Source organism: Papio anubis, chromosome 1 (genome assembly GCF_008728515.1).
Source record: "Papio anubis isolate 15944 chromosome 1, Panubis1.0, whole genome shotgun sequence".
Classification (NCBI taxonomy): Eukaryota; Metazoa; Chordata; class Mammalia; order Primates; family Cercopithecidae; genus Papio; species Papio anubis.
The window spans coordinates 20489262-20508913 of NC_044976.1; the positions used below are offsets into that span (position 1 = coordinate 20489262).

General features: G+C 40.2%; 1 pseudogene across 1 annotated transcript; it reads right to left on the minus strand.

The window, feature by feature from the left end:
* Positions 1-1414: 1414 nt before the first annotated feature.
* Positions 1415-2646, minus strand: LOC101005775 (annotated as a pseudogene). The gene has a single exon (XR_159601.4). The product of XR_159601.4 is annotated as a BRCA2 and CDKN1A-interacting protein pseudogene (transcript).
* Positions 2647-19652: the final 17006 nt, after the last annotated feature.

Sequence of the window (19652 nt, forward strand, 5' to 3'; positions counted from 1 at the left end):
TCAGTAAATAGTAGCTACTATTGTCTATGTCCCTGGACACCTCAGTCCCTCTTCAGCTTCCTTTAACGCATGGTACTAGGCAGCTGTGCATTCATCAACTGCCAGGCCTTGATTCAACACTTCTGGGCTTGGAGGACTCTAAGATGGTCCCTCCCTAGGGGACAGGCATGGTGGCTCACGTCTGTAATCCCAGCACTTTGGGAGGCTGAGGTGGGAAGATCACCTGAGCCCAGGAGTTCAAGACCAGCCCGGGAACAGAGCAAGACCCTGTCTCTACAACAATTTTAAAAATTAGCTGGGTGTGGTGGTGCATGTGCCTGTAGTCCTAGCTACTCAGGAGGCTGAGGTAGGAGGATTGCTTGAGCCCAGGAGGTCGAGGCTGCAGTAAGCTGAGATCACACTCCAGCCTGGGCAACAGACCCTGTCTCAAAACAAACAAAAACAAAAACAAAAAGTAAAAAAAAAAAAAAGATGATCCCCAGTGATTTTTACCTATTTTTATTTTTACTTTTATCTCCTGCTATTATGCCTTGTGTCATCCCCTCCCCTTGAATTTGGGAGGATCTGTGACTTGTTTCTAACCAGCAAAGGTGACAGGAAGTCGCTTCTGGGATGATGTTTGGTAAGACTGTAACTTCCTTCTTGCTGGTAGCCTCTGTCCCTGGCTGGCTTGCTGCAGCCAGCCGCTATGTTGTAAGCGGCCCCATGGAGAGGCCCGTTTGGCAACGAACTGAGGGTGGTCTACAGCCAATACTAGCAAGACAACCTACAAGGAACTGAATGCTGCTGTGATACGATGAAGATTAAAAAAATATATTTATTCTTCATCTCTGATTCCTGGCTCAGAGCTTCTAAAATGCTTATAATTTCCTGCATGATGGGATGATAGGAGCATCTGTTGTTATAATAGTTGGTCTTAGTCCTTGGTTCCTGGTGTAAGAGCTTTTAAGACCCTTGGAATCTCTGGAGTGATGAATGTCTTTTGTATGCTGATGAGATGACTGGTGGTTGGGGTTCCCTAGATAGCTTCAGGGTTGGGGCTGGTTGCCAGAAAGACTGAGGCAAGATGAGAAGGTTGGAACTTTCAGCCCTATCCCCCAGAGCTCTGGGGAAGAAAGGAGGGCTGGAGATTGAGTTTATCACCAATGGCCAATGATTTGATCAATCGTGCCTACATAATGGGACCTCCATAAAAACCCTAAACAACAGGTTTAGAGATCTGGGTTGGTGAACACATTTAAGTGCTGCCAGGGAGGTACACTGAGAGGGCACGGAGGCTCTGCACCCTCCCACGACACACCCTGCCCTATGCAACTCTTCCATTTGGCTGTCGCTGAGTTGTATTCTTTATAATAAACCAGTAATAGTAAGTAAAGTGCCTTCCTAAGTGCTGTGAGTCTTTTTTTTTTTTTTTAATAAAAAATAGAAGTTTTTTTATTGAGTTCTTTAAATTATTACTCCATGTTTTTCTTCTTCTTGGAAAAGTTTTTAAATCAACCACTCATAATTTGACCAAAATTTTAAAAAACTGATATTTTGTAAATGTGTCACAGACACATGGGACAGAATCCTGCTTTTTGTAGAGGACCTTAATCTGAATAAAGTCATGAGTTTTTCAGTAAATCTCCACTGAGTTTTCTGGTAATGTTACAAAAACGGGCCCATCACTGTCCATTGGAAATGGGTTAAATAGATAGGTATTCTTTCAGTTTATCCATGATTTCATTCATCTTGTTGCCTGGAATTAACATCACAGTTCGCCAGGGTGTCATCGGTATGTCATCAAAAGACCATTTGCCTCCCAGACAAGTGTCACTCTCCTCCTGCACTGAGTAGTTGAACTTCAGAATTGCCTTCTCATAGAAAAGTTCTTCCTCTGCATTTGCAAACATGAATGCAGCTTTCTTTTTGTTGCTAGGTTTCTTTTTTGGAATTGTTTTTTCCTGCTTCCACAAATGTCTTACTAATCAGAAGGTAAAAGTAGCACTTCCCACATGGTTTATTGGTTCTGTGTGCCTCTGCCAGTTCTTTCTGAAGCTGCTGGTACATGGGCAGAGCGATCTGTGGAGGGATATTAATGAATCTTTCACTTAGGAGAAGGCCCACAGGCTTGGTGGTGTCATTTAAAAACTTGTCCAGCTGTTCAACCATGCTCTTTTCACAGTTCTTCTCACAGAAGCTTAGAATCAACTCTTGAATTTGTTCAGCACACTGGGTATCCTTTCTTTCAGTTAAATTTAAAAGGCTTATGAAACCAAAAACCTCATCTTCATCCACATCGTATTCACTGTCTTCTGAAACATCCGTTTGCTTAATCACACTCACAATATGGTTCTGTTGAATTAAGAGATCTGTTAGTTCTGCAGTGTTCACAGGATCCTTTAGAAAAAGCTGCTGCAGTAATTTCTTAATTCCATCATAATCATTATCTGATAGGGAGTAAGCTTCAAATTCAATATTCACTTTCTCGTCAGTGACGTCATCCTCTTCATCCTCTTCCTCGTCACTGTCATCATTGTTTTCATCCTTATCCTCAACTTCATCTTCCTCTTTGTCATCACACTGGACTAGGGGGTCTGGTGACTGCGGAACCCCACTTTCCACAGCCCGCTGCTTAGACCTGGATGCCATGTTACTGCTCACCTCTGTGAGTCTTTCTAGCAAATTATAGAGAGGTGGTCATGGGAACTCCTGATTTATAACTTGTTGGTCAGAAGTACAGGAAGCCCAGGACTTGCAATTGGTGCCTGAATGGAAGCAGTCTTGCCAGACCGAGCCCTTAACCTGTGGGGACAGATGTTAACTCCCAGTAGTTAGTGTCAGACTTGAATTGAATCACTGGACACCTACTTGGGATCTGGAGAGTTGGAGAACTGGTTATTGTGGTATGGAAAAAAAACTCCTACACATTTGGTGTGAGAGATGTTGCACTATAAAATACTTCAGCCCTGCCAACAACCACATGAGCTTGGAAGTGAATTCTTCCCCAGTTGGTCCTTCAGATGAGACCTTGACCTTGGCTGACATGTCAATTGCAGCTTTACATAGGACTCAGGTAAACCATGCCCAGACTCCAGACCCACAGAAACTGTGAGATAATAAATGTTTTTAATTTATTTATTTTTATTTTTTTGAGATAGAGTTTCACTTTGTTGCCCAGGCTGGAGTGCCATGGCATAATCTCAGCTCACTGCAACCTCTACCTTTTGGGTTCAAGCGATTCTCATGCCTCAGCCTCCTGAGTAGCTGGGATTACAGGCGTGTATCACCACGCCTGGTTAATTTTTTGTATTTTAGTAGAGATGGGGTTTCATCATGTTGGCCAGGCTGGTCTCGAACTCCTGACTTCAAGCGATCCACCTGCCTCAGCCTCCCAAAGTGCTGGGATTACAAGTGTGAGTCACTGTGCCTGGCCATAAATGTGTTTTAAAAGCACTAAATTGCCTGGGCGCGGTGGCTGATGCCTGTAATCCCAGCACTTTGGGAGGCCAAGGCAGGCCGATCACAAGGTCTGGAGATCGAGACCATCCTGGCTAACATGGTGAAACCTCGTCTCTACTGAAAAAAAAAAAAAAAAAAAAAAATTAGCCAGGCGTGGTGGCAGGTGCCTGTAGTCCCAGCTACTTGGGAGGCTGAGGCATGAGAATCGCTTAAACCCAGGAGGTAGAGGTTGCAGTGAGCTGAGATTGTGCCACTGCACTCTAGCCTGGACGACAAAGCAAGACTCTGTCTCAAAAACAAACAAGCAAAAAAGCACACTAAGTTAATGGTAATATTGTTATTCAGCAACAGAGAACTCATACATTTGAGAGTGCGTTCGAGCAAAACCACAGTGGGCTGGCAGAGCTCTAAACTCCTCACACCAGCCGATGTGGCATCATGGGGATACTGTTAGTGAAGTGGTTTTACTAAACAACAACAGCAGCTTATGATTATTGAATGCTTGCCATGTTCCTTGCTCTATGCCAAGCCCTTTACATGTTTTATTTCATTTAGTCTTTGACATAACCCTATGAACAACAACTATTACCCCACTTGTCACCTGGGAGGGCGAAGGATTTTTGATTTTGAGATGACCTCCTCATCAGCAAGGGATTTGGCCAATTCCCCTTTGACCTGTCTAAAGACAAACACATTTCATCACTGCGAATGCTAGCTTTTTTTGTTTAATAAACATTTTATCCTGAAAAACATTTAGAGTTACAGAAAAGTTGTAAAGATAGTACAGAGAGTCCTTGTATACCTTTCACTCCATTTCTCTTAATGTGAGCATCTTGCATTACCATGGCACATTTCTCAAAACTAAGACATCACCGTCGGTACATTACTCTTAACTAAACTATAGATTATTCAGGTTTCACCCGTTTTTCAGTGAATGCCTTTTTGCCATTCCAGGATTCAATCCAGGATCCCACATTGCATTTAGTAAGCATGGATTTTTTCTTCCCTGGACTCAAGCCAGTCTGGTCTCACACGATGAGTGTGTAGCCCTCTGTTGCCATGCGTTGACCCTAATCCTCGCAAAAGAACAACTCTGGCATCACTGAATTAAGGGCGTGTTTGCTTTTTTCCTGAGCAAGGAAAGAATGTCCCATATTGGCTAAGAACACCTTGGTCTGAACCATTTGGGTAGTTGACTGATGTCAACCCTTAAATAATTTTGCTCTGGTACCCACATTTTTGAAATTTCTGAAACAGGGGGAGGAGATGTCAGGTCATCACTCAGCACACACTGTCTCACAGTTCCAGAGGCTGGAAGTCCAAGGTCCAGGTGTCAGCAGGGTCGGTTCCTTCTGAGGACTGTGAGGGAGAATCTTCCAGGCTCTCTCTTAGAGACAGAAGGAGGGGCCCCTGAAGGTCATCTGCTCCTCTTGTCCCCTCTTCCCACCAAACGTTGACTGAGCATCTCAGCATCTCCGTTGTCAGTTATAGGACTCCTCTAGTCACAAAAGATAAAGGCACCCCAGCTGATCTAGAGGAAAAATAAAGGGAGACTTTTTAAGGGACTCAGTTCACATCAAAGTCCAAGTGAGGGAGAACCTTCCAGGCTCTGATGGTTTCCTGGCAATCTTTGGCATTTCCTGGATTGCAGAAGCGTCACCCCCATCTCTGTCTTTATTTTCACATTGCATTCTCCACATGTGCATGTCTCTGTGCCCAAAATCTCCCCGATTTATAAGGACACCAGTCACATTGGATTAGCCACCCTATTCCAGGATGACCTCATCTTAACTAAGTACATCTACAACAACCTTATTCCTAGATTAGGAAATTCTGAGGTGCTGAGGGTGAAGACTTCAACAGATGAATTTGGGTGGGGTGGGGGAAACACTATGGAACACATAATACTATCTGTGATTTCTCCCTGTGTCTTGGGCTTCCCACAGCCGGTGGCTGGGCCCCTAGAGGGAGCACCCCAGGGCGGGTGTCCTGAGAAGGACAGCGGGGGCTGCAAGGATTCTGACCTCCCCTCCGAAATCACACAGCATCCCTTCTGCTGCGTTCTGTTGGTTAAAAGTGAGTCATGGAGCCTGTGCAGGTCCAGGGGAGGGGCCCCACAACGGTGTGAATTTTGGGAGGTGTGCTGGGAGCTGGCTTTCGAACCAGCTACCCCAGGTTCATGGCAGGCTAACATCCTGAATCCCAGATTAAAGCGTGTTCTGTTCCCTGATTTTTGTCCCTCTGGTTAGCTCCCAGGGGTAATTGCTCAATAAATTGTTGTGGCCTGGAATTTTATCGTGACGGGATCTGTTCCATCAGCAGGAAAGTGCCAGCTCCCACCGCTTCTCTAGTGCACTCCCTGCCTCTTTTCCTTGGGAACCCAAGCCTGGCAGGGGCCAAGTCCTAGGACCGGAAGGACCCGAAGCTGGAACACAATGGGCTGCTTTTTCCTGCCCACACACCTGGGCCTGGCACTCAGGGGGAAAAGTGCCCCAGGCAGGCGGGCTTGCCAGACTTAGAAAGAAGGAGACCGAACTTGAAATGTTTTCTAAATCCTCCAAATGGAGCTTCTGCAGCACCGGTACCAGCTTCCCCCATCCCTACCCCGGGAGAGAGGAAAAGCAGGGAGAGGAAGAGAAGGAGTAGGTTTCCAGTCTGTTTATATTTCAGGCTATTTTGGAACCCCCTGAAGGCACTCATACACAGGGGCACATTTAAATGCACCAGGAAGTGCTCCCGGAATGGAAACTGGAGTCGGCGGAACTCTGGGGCACTGCACTGCCCGCTCTGTTCTGCTGTCCCTCAAACAACCAGCAATTCAGCCCCTTCAATGCTCAACTCAAAGCCTCTCAACGGAAGGGCTTCTGGAGGTCATCTAGCTCCTTCCATACCCCTTTCCCACCAAACATTCACTGAGCATCTCAGCATCTTCGTTGTCAGTTACAGGATTCTTTGGGTCACAGGGAATAGTGGAAAGGTACCCAGGCAGATCTGGATGAAAACTAAAGGGGGATTTTTTGAGGGGCTCAGTTTACATCAAAGTCCAAGGAGAGTTTGGCTTCAGGTACGGTTGAATCCAGCTGTTCCAACCATGTCGTCAAGGGTGGGTCTCTGAATATCCCTCAGCTCTGCTCCCTCCATGGTAGCCTCATTCTCAGTATTATAAGGAGGCAAGGTGCCTGCCAGCAGCCCCAAACCTTTGTCAAGTCCCTCAGAAGACCTTGGGATGTGAGTTCCCATTGGCCAGGCTTAGTCACATGCACTGCTATCCTTACCATCTGGGAGTGGAGTCAACTCCACCCGAAGCTCAGAGGTCCCTCTTCCACCAAACCCTTATACCCAGACACCAGGCAGCAAAAAAAAAAAAAAAAAAAAGGGGGTACCCATGCTGTCTGCTTATATCCCTCTAGTGATGTAGGACTCATCAGCCTGGGGGCATCCCTGTCCTCTGATAACTTTATTCAGATTTCAATATTTCATACCATACTTCAGTGCAATTTATTTGTTTGCCTACATCCCTTATTGTACTCCTTTGTTTCTGTATCTTCAGCACAAGGCCCCCACAGAACAGGTGCTCAATAAATGTTTATCAAATGAAGGATTAATATCTTCCATTACTAAGCACATACGATGTGCCAGGTGTTTGATGCATATTATCTCATTTGATCCTCGTGACCACTGTCTTAGCTAAAGAGCATCGTCCTGTTTTTGTATATGAAGAAACAGGTTCAGACAGGTTAAGAAGTCACCTTACCGAGGTCATCCAAGAAGAAGACAGTGGAGCCAGGATTCGAGCCCAGGTCCTTTTGACTTTAACCTGATATGGACGTGGGAAAAGCCAGGAAAGAAGGGCAGAGGACAGGAAAGAAGAAGAAGAGCAGAGACAGCAGGGGAGGAAAAGAGGACAGAGGAAGGGGAGTGGGAGGAAGCTGTGAATGTTAAAATTTCTTCCTCTGATGGTTATAATTATTATTATTTAAAGACACAGTCTTGTTATATTTCCGAGGTTGGATTAGAACTCTTGCTCAAACTGCTAAAGTTTGAGTGGTCCTTCTGCCTTCTGCCAGAGCTACTGAGCTGGGAACACAGGTGTGCGCCACTGTGCCCAGTGGATGGTTGTTCTTTCTTTCTTTATTTTTTCTTTTGAGATGGAGTCTTACTCTGCTCACCCAGACTGGAGTGCACTGGCCTGATCTCGGCTCACTGCAACCTCCACCTCCCAGGTTCAAGTGATTCTCCTGCCTCAGCCTCACCAGTGGCTGGGATTACGGGTTCACGTCACCACACCCGGCTAACTTTTATTTTATTTTATTTTATTTTTTAAGTAGAGATGCAGTTTTACCACATTGGCCAGGCTGGTCTCAAACTCCTGGTCTCAGGTAATCCACTCGCCTTGGCCCCCCCAAAGTGCTGGGATTATAAGTGTGAGTCACTGTGCCTGTTATTCTTAATTTGCTTTTTGGTCACTGACTCCTTAAGGAATCTGATCCAAGTTAGTACTTTTTGGCATGGCAATGCACCAAAGTACCACACAATAAGAATATTAAATCGAAGTAAATGTCATCCATATACTGACATAGTACATTAAGAGTATTAAGTTCAGTAAATGAAGAAAAAAGATGATATTTTATTTGGGGTACAGTTCGAAAATAATTTCAGCTTGGGAATTTTGTGGTGGGGTAAACTGCTTATCTTATCAGTACTGTTTTTGTTTAACAAGCCTCAAATCATTTTGTGCCACACTTGCAGAGAATTTAAAAAAAAAAGACTCAAATCTCTGGGTCACCAGAGTCCCTCATTTTAATAAATGATTTTCTGTTTTGCTTGATAATGGCATTAATAGAATAAGAAAGGAGAAACAGAAGACCAAAACCGGTGACCAAGGATTACACCTGGCAGGTCTACAGTGTCCCCAAGTCATGTCATCGTCATTGGATTTGCTTTTTGAATTCAGAATAGGTGTTGGGTTGGAGGGTGGGCTCTTTGTCTTCATTGCTGTGATGTTTGGAATACAGAAAAACTATGGAAAATAGGATGGAGGTCAACAGCCTCCTAATACTAAAACTGGGCAGAGACACAACAGGAAAAGAAAATTTCAAGCCGATATCTGTGATGAATATCAATGCAAAAATCCTCACCAAAATACTGGCAAATCAAATCCCGCAGTACATCAAAAAGCTCATCCACCATGATCAAGTAGGTTTTATCCCTGGGATGCAAGGTTGGTTCGATATATGCAAATCAATAAATGTGATTCCTCACATAAACAGAGCTAAAGACAAAACTACATGATAATCTCAATAGATACAGAAAAGGTTTTCGATCAAATTTAACATCCATTCATGTTAAAAACTCTCAATAAACTAGGTATTAAAGAAACATACCTCAAAAGAATAAGAGCCATATATGACAATTTAACAGCCAACATCATAATGAATGGGCAAAAGCTGGAAGCCTTCCCCTTGAAAACTGGCACAAGACAAAGATGCCCTCTCTCACCACTTCTATTCAACGTGGTATTGAAAGTCCTGGCCAGGACAATCAGGCAAGAGAAAGAAAGGGCACCAACACCACTGAAAGAAATAAATAGGAAGAGAGAAAGTCAAACTATCCTTGTGTTTGCAGATGACATGATCCTATAGCTTGGAAAATATCTAGGAATACAGCTAACTAGGGAGGTGAAAGATCTCAACTAGGAGAACTACGAAACTCTGTTCAAAGAAATCAGAGATGACACAAACAAATGCAAAAACATTCCATGCTTATGGATAGAGAGAATCAATATAGTAAAAATGACCTACCTACAGCAATTTATAGATTCAATGCTATTCCTATTAAACTACCATTGAGATTCTTCACAGAACTAGAAAAATCTATTTTAAAATTCATATGGAACCAAAAAGGAGTCTGAATAGCCAAGACAATCTTAAACAAAAAGAACAAAGCTGCAGGCATTATGCTACTCTGCTTCAAACTACACTACAGGGCTACAGTAATCAAAACAGAATGGCACTGGTACAAAAACAGACCAAAAGACCAAAGGAATAGAACAGAGATCCCAGAAGTAAGACCACACACCTACAACTATCTGATCTTTGACAAAGCTGACAAAAACAAGCAATGGGAAAAAGAATAAATGGTGCTGGGATAACTGGCTAGCCATATGCAAAAGATTAAAACTGGACCCCTTTTTAAACACAATATACAAAAATTAACTCAAGATGGATTAAAGACTTAAATGTAAAACCCAAAACTATAAAAACCCTGGAAGACAACCTAGGCAATACCATTCAGGACATAGGCACAGGCAAAGATTTCATGACAAAGATGTCAAAAGCAATTGCAACAAAAGCAAAAATTGACAAATGGTATCTAATTAAACTAAAGAACCTCTGCACAACAAAAGAAACTATTAGCAGAGTAAACAGACAACCCACAGAATGGGAGAAAATTTTTGCAAATTATGCATCTGACGAAGGTCTAACATTCAGCATCTATAAGGAAGTTGAACACATTTCCAAGAAAAAAAACAAACAACCCCATTAAAAAGTGGGCAAAGGACATGAACAGACCCTTTCAAAGAAACCATACATGTGGCCAACAATTATATGAAAAAAAGCTCAATACCACTGATCATTAGAGAAATGTGAATCAAAACCACAGTGAGATACCATCTCAGACCAGTCCGGATGGCCATTATTAAAAAGTCAAAAGAAAAAATAACAGATGCTGGCAAGGTTGTGGAGAAAAAGGTGCACTTATACACTGTTGATGGGAATGTAAATTAGTTCAACCGTTGTGGAAGACAGTGTGGCAATTCCTCAAAGAACTAAAGACAAAAATACCATTCAACTCAGTAATCCCATTACCAGTTATATGCCCAAAGGAATATATACTCTTCTATTATGAGGACACATACACATGTATGTTAATTGCAGGACTATCCATGATAGCAAAGACATGGAATCAACCTGAATGTCTATCAATAGTAGACTGGATAAAGAAAATGTGGTACATATACACCACAGAATGCCATGCAACCATAAAAAGGAGCTAGATATTGTCCTTTGTAGGGACATGGATGTTGCTGGAGGCCATTATCCTTAGCAAACTAACACAGGAAAAAAAAAAAAACAAATACTGCATGTTCTAACTTATAAGTGGGAGCTAAATGATGAGAACACATGAACACAAAGAGAGGAACAACAGACACTGGGGCCTATTGGAGGGTGGATGGTGGGAGGAGGGAGAGGATCAGGAAAAATAACTAATGGGTACAAAACTTAATTCCTGGGTGATTCCATAATTTATATAATAAACTTCCATGACACAAGTTTACCTATGTAACAAACCTGCACATATACCTCTGAACTTAAAATAAAAGGGTTTTTTTTCTTTTTTTTTAAAAAAAGAAAATAGAGTGGAGGCTCCAGATGACAGGTGAATAGGCAGGGGTCTTTCTGTGCATAGTTTCAGGGCTTTTGAATATTCCCTAAGTCCCATAAGCATATAAGCATGTGAAAAAATTGCCCAAGATGAGAAGAACCACCCCAAAGCATGAGAGAGAACAGTACTCAACACTCACACAGAGTATGCAACAGAGCCTATTCTCATCTGGCAATTGGAAAACCTCATAACTCATGGGGCACTGGGGAGAGTACTCAAAAGAGTCTTGCTTCAACAGTGGGAATAATTATCCCTTTACAAAATGCAGCTCTCGTCACTCCTAACAAATCTAAGAAGCAAGACAAAATTGAACTATTTTCCAGCAATTTAATTGTGTCCCAGAACAAAGATCAAACATTTTTATAAAAAATACAAAAATAGGCAGCACCCAATAAGGTCAAATTCACAATGTCTGGCATTTGATAAAAAATTTCCAAGCATTTAAAGAAACAGGAAAATGCAACCCCAAAAGGAGGAGAAAAGTCAATCAAAACCAACCCAGAACTGACACAGAGGTTTGAATTAGCAGACAAAAAACATTCGAAAGATTATTATAACTGTATTCTATTTGTTAAAGAAAAATGAGAGGAAAGATTGAACAGGTTAAGTGGAGTCAGAGAAGATATCAAAAGGACCCAAATAAAAAATCTGTTAAAATGACAACATCTGAGATGAAAAATACACTGGATGGGAATAATAGCTGACTAGACATTGTAGAAGAAAGGATCAGTGGACTTGAAGATACATAAATAAAAATTATCCAAAATGAACCACAGAAAGTCAGGTGAGGTGGCTCATGCCTGTAATCCCAGCACTTGAGAGGCCAAGGTGGGTGGATCACTTGAGGCCAGGAGTTCAAGGCTAGTCTGGCCAATATGGTAAAACCCTGTCTCTACTAAAAATACAAAAATTAGCTGGGCATGGTCGTACCTGCCTATGGTCCCAGCTACTTGGGAAGCTGAGGCATGAGAATTGCTTGAACCCAGGAGGCAGAGGTTTCAGTGAACCAAGATCATGCCTCTGCACTCTGGCCTGGGCAACAGAGCGAGACCCTGTCTCAAACAAAACAAAACAAAACAAAACAAACAAAAGCCAAAATGAACCACAGAGAAAAAAGATATTCAATTTAAAAAAAATTGAACAAAGTATCATTGATCTGTGGGATAACTTCAAGCAGCCTAATACATAGGTAAATGGAGTTCCCAAAGGAGAGGAGAGAAAGGGGGTAAGGGAAAGCAAAAAATCATTGGAAAGAAAAATACTCCAAGAAAAAATGATTGTATTTTTTAAAATTTGAGCCAAGACTTCCACTGAACTCCAAGCACAGAAGCATGAGGAAAACTATACCAAGTTACACTGTAATCAGATTGCTCAAAACCAATGGGAAAGAGAAAATCTTAAAAATAGCTGGAGGACAAAAAGACAACGTACAAAGGAATGAAGATAAAGATGACAGCAGATTTCCAATTGGAAACAATGCAAGTGAGAAGACAGTGGAGCAATGTCTTTAAAGTATTAGACAAATTAAAAAGTATTGATCTAGAATTCTATACCCAGAAAAATATCTTTTAAAAGAGAAGGTAAAATGAACACTTTTTCAAGGCCAGGTGCAGTGGCTCTTGCCTATAATCCCAGCATTTTGGGAGGCCGAGGTTTGCAGATTGCTTAAATCCAGGAGTTCAAGACCAGCCTGGGCAACACAGTGAAACCCTGTCTCTATAAAAAAATTAGCAGGCACAGTGGCTTGCACCTCTGGTCCCAGCTACTCAGGAGGCTGAGACGGGAGGATTGCTTGAGCCTGGGAGGTTGAGGCTGCAGTGAGCCATGATTGTACCACTGCACTCCAGCCTGGGCAACAGCCTCAGACCACGTCTCAAAATATATATATTATAAAGACTTTTTCAGACATACAAAAGCCAAAATAATTCACTACCAGCAGACTCACACAGTAAGAAGTGTTCAAAGAAGTTCTTCAGGCAGAATTAAAAAATGATATTGTGTGGGATATGAAATTACACAGAAGAATGAAGAGCACCAGACATGATCACTCTAAAGATTAAAAATACAAACTTTTTTCTTATTTAAATCTCTTTAAAAGATAACTACTTACACCTGTTAGAATGACTGTTAATGAAAAAGGTGAAAGAGAACAATTGTTGGTGAGGATGTAGAGAAAATGGAAACTTGTATGGGATTGGTAGCTATGTAAACTAGTATAGCCATTATGGAAAACAGTATGGACGTTCTTCAAAAAACTAAAAATAACACTACCACATGATCCAGCAATTCCACTTCTGAGAACATATCCAAAGGGATTGAAGTCACTGAAGAGACATCTCCATTTCCATGTTCATTGCAGCATTATTCACAATTCATTATTGCAGATGAGATATGGAATAAATACAAGTGTCCATCAGTGAATGAATGGTAAAGAAAACATGGTATATAAACATAATGGAATACTATTCAGCCTTTAAAAAGAGGAAAATGCTGTCATTTGCAACAACATGGAGGAGCCTGGAAGGCCTTATGCTAAGTGAAATAAGCCAGGTACAGAAATACTACATGATATCACTTATATGTGGAATCTAAAATAACTGAACTCATAGAATCAGAGAGTTCAATGGTGGTTACCAAGGACTGGGGTGGGAGGGCAGGAAATGGGGAGATATTGGTCAAAAGGTACATTTCCATTAGACTAGAGGAATAAGTTTTGGAGAACTGTGGTACAACATGGACTATAGTTAATAATCATGCATTGCATATTTGAAAATTGCCAAGAGACTAGATTGTAAATGACCTCACCACAAAAATAAGTATGTGAGGCAATGAAATCATACTGTACCCTATAAACACATACAATTATTATTTGTTAATTTTTAAAAAATCTAAGAGATATCTGACTAAACAAAATCAATAACAAGATAATGAGGAATTCATAGCATAGATAGAGGTAAAATGTATGAAAATAGCACAAATGCTGAGAGAGGAGAAATGAAAGAATACTATTTTAGGGTTCTTATACTATTTGTGAAATGGTATAATATTCCTTGAAGGTAGGATGATAAGTTAAATATGCATACTGTAGACCTTAAAGCAATGACCAAGATAGCAAAACAGTTGTAGCTAATAAGCAAATAAAGAAAAGAAAACAAAATTAATTAATCTAAAAAGAGGGGGAAAATAGAGGAGAAAGGGAACAAAGAACGAATGGGACAATTAGAAAACAAACACTAAGATGCTAGATTTGAACCTAACTATATCAATAATAGTATTAAATATAAGTGATCTGAACATCTCCATTAAAAGATAGAACTGTTAGGTTGGATGAAAAAGTAAGACTCAACTATATGCTGCCTATAAGAAACCAACTTTAAATATGGGGACACAAATAGGTTAAAAGTAAAATTATAGAAAAATAAATATCGTCTTAACACTAATAAAAAGAAGGCTGCAATGGCTATATTAATGTCATACAAAGTATATTTCAAAGCAAATAATTTGACAATGGATAAAGAAAGTCATTTCATAATAATAAAGAGGTCAATTCATCAAAAGGACATAGCAATTCTAAGTATATATGCACCTTATAAAGAGGTTAAAGTAGAAGAAACAGAAACTGATAGAATTCCAAGGAGAAACAGACAAATCCACAGTTATAATCAGAGATTTCTATACTCCTCTTTCAAGAATTGATAGGACAAGTGGAAAAAAATCAGTGAGTGTATAGAAAGTCTGAACAGAATTATCAACCAACTTGATCTAATTGATATTGATAGAACACACCACTCAAAACAGTAAAATACATATTCTTTTCAAGTATACATGAAATGGTTGCAAGATGGACTATATTCTCAATATAGTCTCAATAAATTTAAAGTGATTCAAGTCATAAAAGAATGTTCACTGATTATGATGGAATTAAATTGGAAATCAATAAGAGAAAGATCTCCAGAAAATCCTCCAAATACTTGGAAATGAAATAACACACTTCTAAATAACTCAAGGCTCAAAGAAGAAATCAAAAGGAAAATTAGAAAATATTTTAATGGAATGAAATTAACAACACAACATATCAAAATTTGTGGGATGCTGATAAAGCGGTTCTTAGGTGGAAATTTGCAGCACTAATATGTTACTAGAAAAGGAAAAAACATCCCAAATCCTGAATCTCAACTTCCACCTAAAGAAACTAGAAAAACAGGAGTAGAATAAAACCAAAGGAAGCAGAAGAAAGGAAATAATACAACTCAGAGAGGAAATAAATGAAATAGAAAACAGAAAAACCTGAGAAAAATCAATAAAACCAAAAGCTGGTTATTGAGAATATCAATAAAATTGATAAATCTCTAGTCGCACTAGTCAAAAAAGAGGGAAGATACAAATTACAATACCAAGAATGAAAGGTGACATTACTACAAATTCTATGGATACTAAAGAGACAATAAAGGAACAATATGAATAACTTTGGGCTAATAATTCCATGAGTTAAAAAAATGGACAAATTCCTTGAAAGATGTTAGCTACCAAGGGTCACTCAAAAAGAAATAAATAAGAAATAGATGTAAACCCATATCTGTTAGAGAAATTGAATTATAGCTAGAAAATTTCTCTCAAAGCACCTTATAAAGAGGTTAAAGTAGAAGAAACAGAAACTGATAGAATTCCAAGGAGAAAGAGACAAATACACAGCTACAATCGGAGATTTCTATACTCCTCTTTCAAGAATTGATAGGACAAGTGGAAAAAAATCAGTGAGCATACAGAAAGTCTGAACAGAATTATCAACCAACTTGATCTAATTGATATTGATAGAACACACCACTCAAAACAGCAAAATACATATTCTTTTCAAGTAACTCTCAAAGGAAACCTCAGGCTTCACTGGTTAATTCTACCAAATATATAAGAAAGAATAATATTGATTCTGCACAATCTTTTCCAGAAAACCGAAGAGGAGGGAATACTCCCCTACTCATACTATGAAGCCGGCATCACCCTTATACCAAAATCAGAAAATTACATTACAAGAAAAGAACACTACAACTAATATCTCTCATAAACATAGATGTAAAAACTCATAACAAAATTTTATCAAATTGGGCCCAATAACATATAAAAAGGATGATACATCATAACCAAGTAGGATTTATTCCAGGAATGCAAATTTGGCTTAACATTGAAAATTAATCAATGTAATTCACCCTATTAACAAACTAGGATCAGGAATAAGACAAGGATGTCTGCTCTCACCACTTCTATTCAACACTGTACTGGAAGTCCTCACGAGAGCAATGAGGCAAAGTAAATATATAAATACATAAATAAGAGGCATTCTGATTAGAATGGAAGAAGTAAAGCTGTTGCAGATGACATAATCTTGTGTGTAGAAAAACTAATTTGCATTGGAATTTATTACTGAGTTTAGCAAGATTGCAGATTAATATTCAAAATTCAATTCTATTTCTGCATATTAGCAATGAACACTACAGAAACTGAAAATTTTAAAAAGCAACATTCACATCAGCCTCAAAAGACATGAAAACACTGAAACACGGTGCAAACACTGAAAAACAATATGCAAAACGTGTACACTGAAAGCTATAGAACATTGCCGAAGTGTGAGAAAACCTAGACAAATGGAGAGGTATATTATGTTCATGAGTTAGAAGACTCAATAGTTAAGATGTCTGTTCTCCCCAAATTAACCCATAGAGCCAACATAATCCAATCAAAATCTCAGTCTTTTGTGTAAGACCGATAAGCTGATTCTAAGAGTTGCATGAAAAGCAAAGGACCTAGAATAGTCATGGCAACCCTGAAAAACCATGAAGTGGGAGGACTTAACACTCCCTGATGTCAAAACTTAGCATAAAGCTGCAGTAATCAACACTGTGTGGCATGGGTATAACAATACACACATAGATCAATGGAATACAAAAGGAAATCCAGAAATAGATCCACATGTATATGGACAACTGATGTTTGACAAAGATGCAGAGGCAATTCAGTGGAGAAAAAACAATCTTTTTATGGAATGGTGCTGAAACAATTGAATATCTACTTGCAAAAACAAAGAAAGAAAGAACTCCTATGTATAATTTATACTATATTTTAAAAAATGAGCTCAAAATGGATCATAGATGTAAATGTAAAACTAAATCTATGAAATTCCTAGAAGAAAACGTTGGAGAAAATCCTTATGACCTTGGGTTAGGCAAATATTTCTTAGATGTAACACCAAAAGCACGGTCCATAAAAGAGGTGGATAAACTGGACTTCATTAAAAATTTTTAATAAAAACCACTTGTACTATTCACAAGACAATGTTAAGAGAATGAAAACACAAGCCACATAGTAGGAGGACATTTTTTCAAATCATATATCTGATAAAGGACTTATGTTCCAGAATACATAAGAACTCTCAAAAACACAAATAAGAGAGCACCCAACTTAATTTTTTAAATGAGCAAGATTTGAAGTCATTTAACCAAGTCACATATTCGGATGGTAAATAATCATGTGAAAAGATGTTTGATAGAAAATATGTCGGGGGTGGCTGGGGGAAGTGAGAGCATCAGGAAGAATAGCTAATGGATGCTGGGCTTAACACCTAGGTGATGGGATGATCTGTGCAGCAAACCACCATGGCACATGTTTACCTATGTAACAAACCTGCACATCCTGCACATGTAGCCCAGAACTTAAAATAAAAGTTGAAGGAAAAAAAAACAAAGAAAACATGTCAGTCTCGGCAACATAGTAAGACCTCTTCTCTGCAAAAAATAAAACAATTAGCAGGCTGTGGTGGCATACACCGGTACTCCCAGCTACTTGGGAGGCTGAGACAAGAGGATTGCTTGAGCCTGGGAGGTCCAGGCTGCAGTGAGCCATGATGGCACTGCTGCACTCCCACCTGGGTGACAGAGCGGGACCCTGTCTCAAAAAAAAAAAAAAAAAAAAAAAGTAAAACATGTCATTAGAAAAATGTAAATTAAAGCATAAGGAGATATCTATCACTACACATCTCTCAGAATGGCTGGTATCTGAAAGACTGATCATAGCAGGTGTTGGTGCTGAGTGTGGGGAATGACTGGGTCTCTTATATGCTGCTGGTGGGAATGGAAGCTGGTACAAACATTTTGGAAAACAGTTTGGCAACTTCTAACAAAGTTAAACATGCATGTACCATATAACCTATGAGCAAAAAAAAAAGCACGTGACCCATCCATTCATACAAAGACTTGTTCACAAATACTCATAGCAGACTTATTTGTAATAGCCTCAAACTGGAACCGACCAAATGTCCTTCAGCTGGTGATGAATGAGCAAATTATGGTATGTTCATGCAGTGGAGCAATAAAAAGGAACACACTCTAACATATGAGACTGCGTAGATGCATAGCAATATAATTAGGCGGAGTGAAAAAGCCATCAGTAAATACTGTATGATTACTCTTATATGAAATTCTAGAAAATGCAAACTGATCTTTAGTAACAGAAAGTAGAACAGTGGTTGCCTGGAGAACAGGGTGGGTTGGAGGAAGGAAAAATTACACAGAGGCTCTTTTGCTTGTAGTGTTGGTTTCACAGGTGCATCCACATGTCAAAATGCATCTAACTGTACAAGCTTATTGTAGTTCAGTAAAGCTCTTTTTATTTTTATCTTAAAAAAAAATTTCTTTTTTGAGATGAAGTTTCACTCTGTCGCCCGGCTGGAGTGCAGTGCCGCGATCTCTGCTCACTGCAACCTCCACCTTCCAGTTTCAAGTGATTCTCCTGCCTCAGCCTCCCAAGTAGCTGGGATTACAAGCGCACACCACCATGCCCAGCTAATTTTTGTGTTTTCAGTGGAGACAGGGGTTTCACCTTGTTGGCCGGGCTGTTCTCAAACTCCTGACCTCACATGATCTGCCTGCCTTGGCCTTCCAAAGTGCTGGGATTACAGGTGTAAGCCACTGCACCCGGCCTTTTGAAAAATGTTTTTGTAGAGACAGAGTCGCTGTTGCTCAGGCTGGTCTCAAACTCCTGACCTCAAGTGATCCTCCCTCCTCAGCCTCCCAGAGTTCTAGGACTACAGGCATGAGCCGCCACACCCTGCCAAAGCCGTTTGTAAAAGCCACGTACACTTATTGGCTACTTACTATTCACAGACTATTGCTTATTATTAATACAACCTTTTTTGGAACCACAGACATACATTCATTTGTTCACTCAAAAGCATTTTTTGAGCACCTACTGTGTGTCAGATACTGTAATAAGATCTGAGAATACTTCAATCAACAAAATACACATCACATTTTTGACCTCTTAGAATTCACATTCTTGGGAGGGAAAAGTGGAGAGTGGGGAGATAAATGCTAGTAAATAAATATCTGGCTGGGTGCAGTGGCTCACGCCTGTAATCCCAGCACTTTGGAAGGGCGAGGTGGGCGGATCACTTGAGGTCAGGAATTCAAGACCAGACTGGCCAACATGGTGAAACCCAATCTCTACTAAAAATACAAAAATTAGTGGAGTGTGGTGGTGTGCACCTGTAATCCCAGCCACTTGGAAGGCTGAGGCAGGAGAGTCGCTGGAACCAGGGAGGCAGTGGTTGCAGTGAGCCGAGGTCGCGCCACTGCACTCCAGCCTGGGTGACAGAGCGAGACTCCATCTCAAAAAAAATAATAAAAAGATAAATAAATATCTAATATATCAGACAATGATAGGTAATATGATGGGAAAGAAAAAGCAGGGTTGGGGGTGGGATGTGGGGTGGGGTG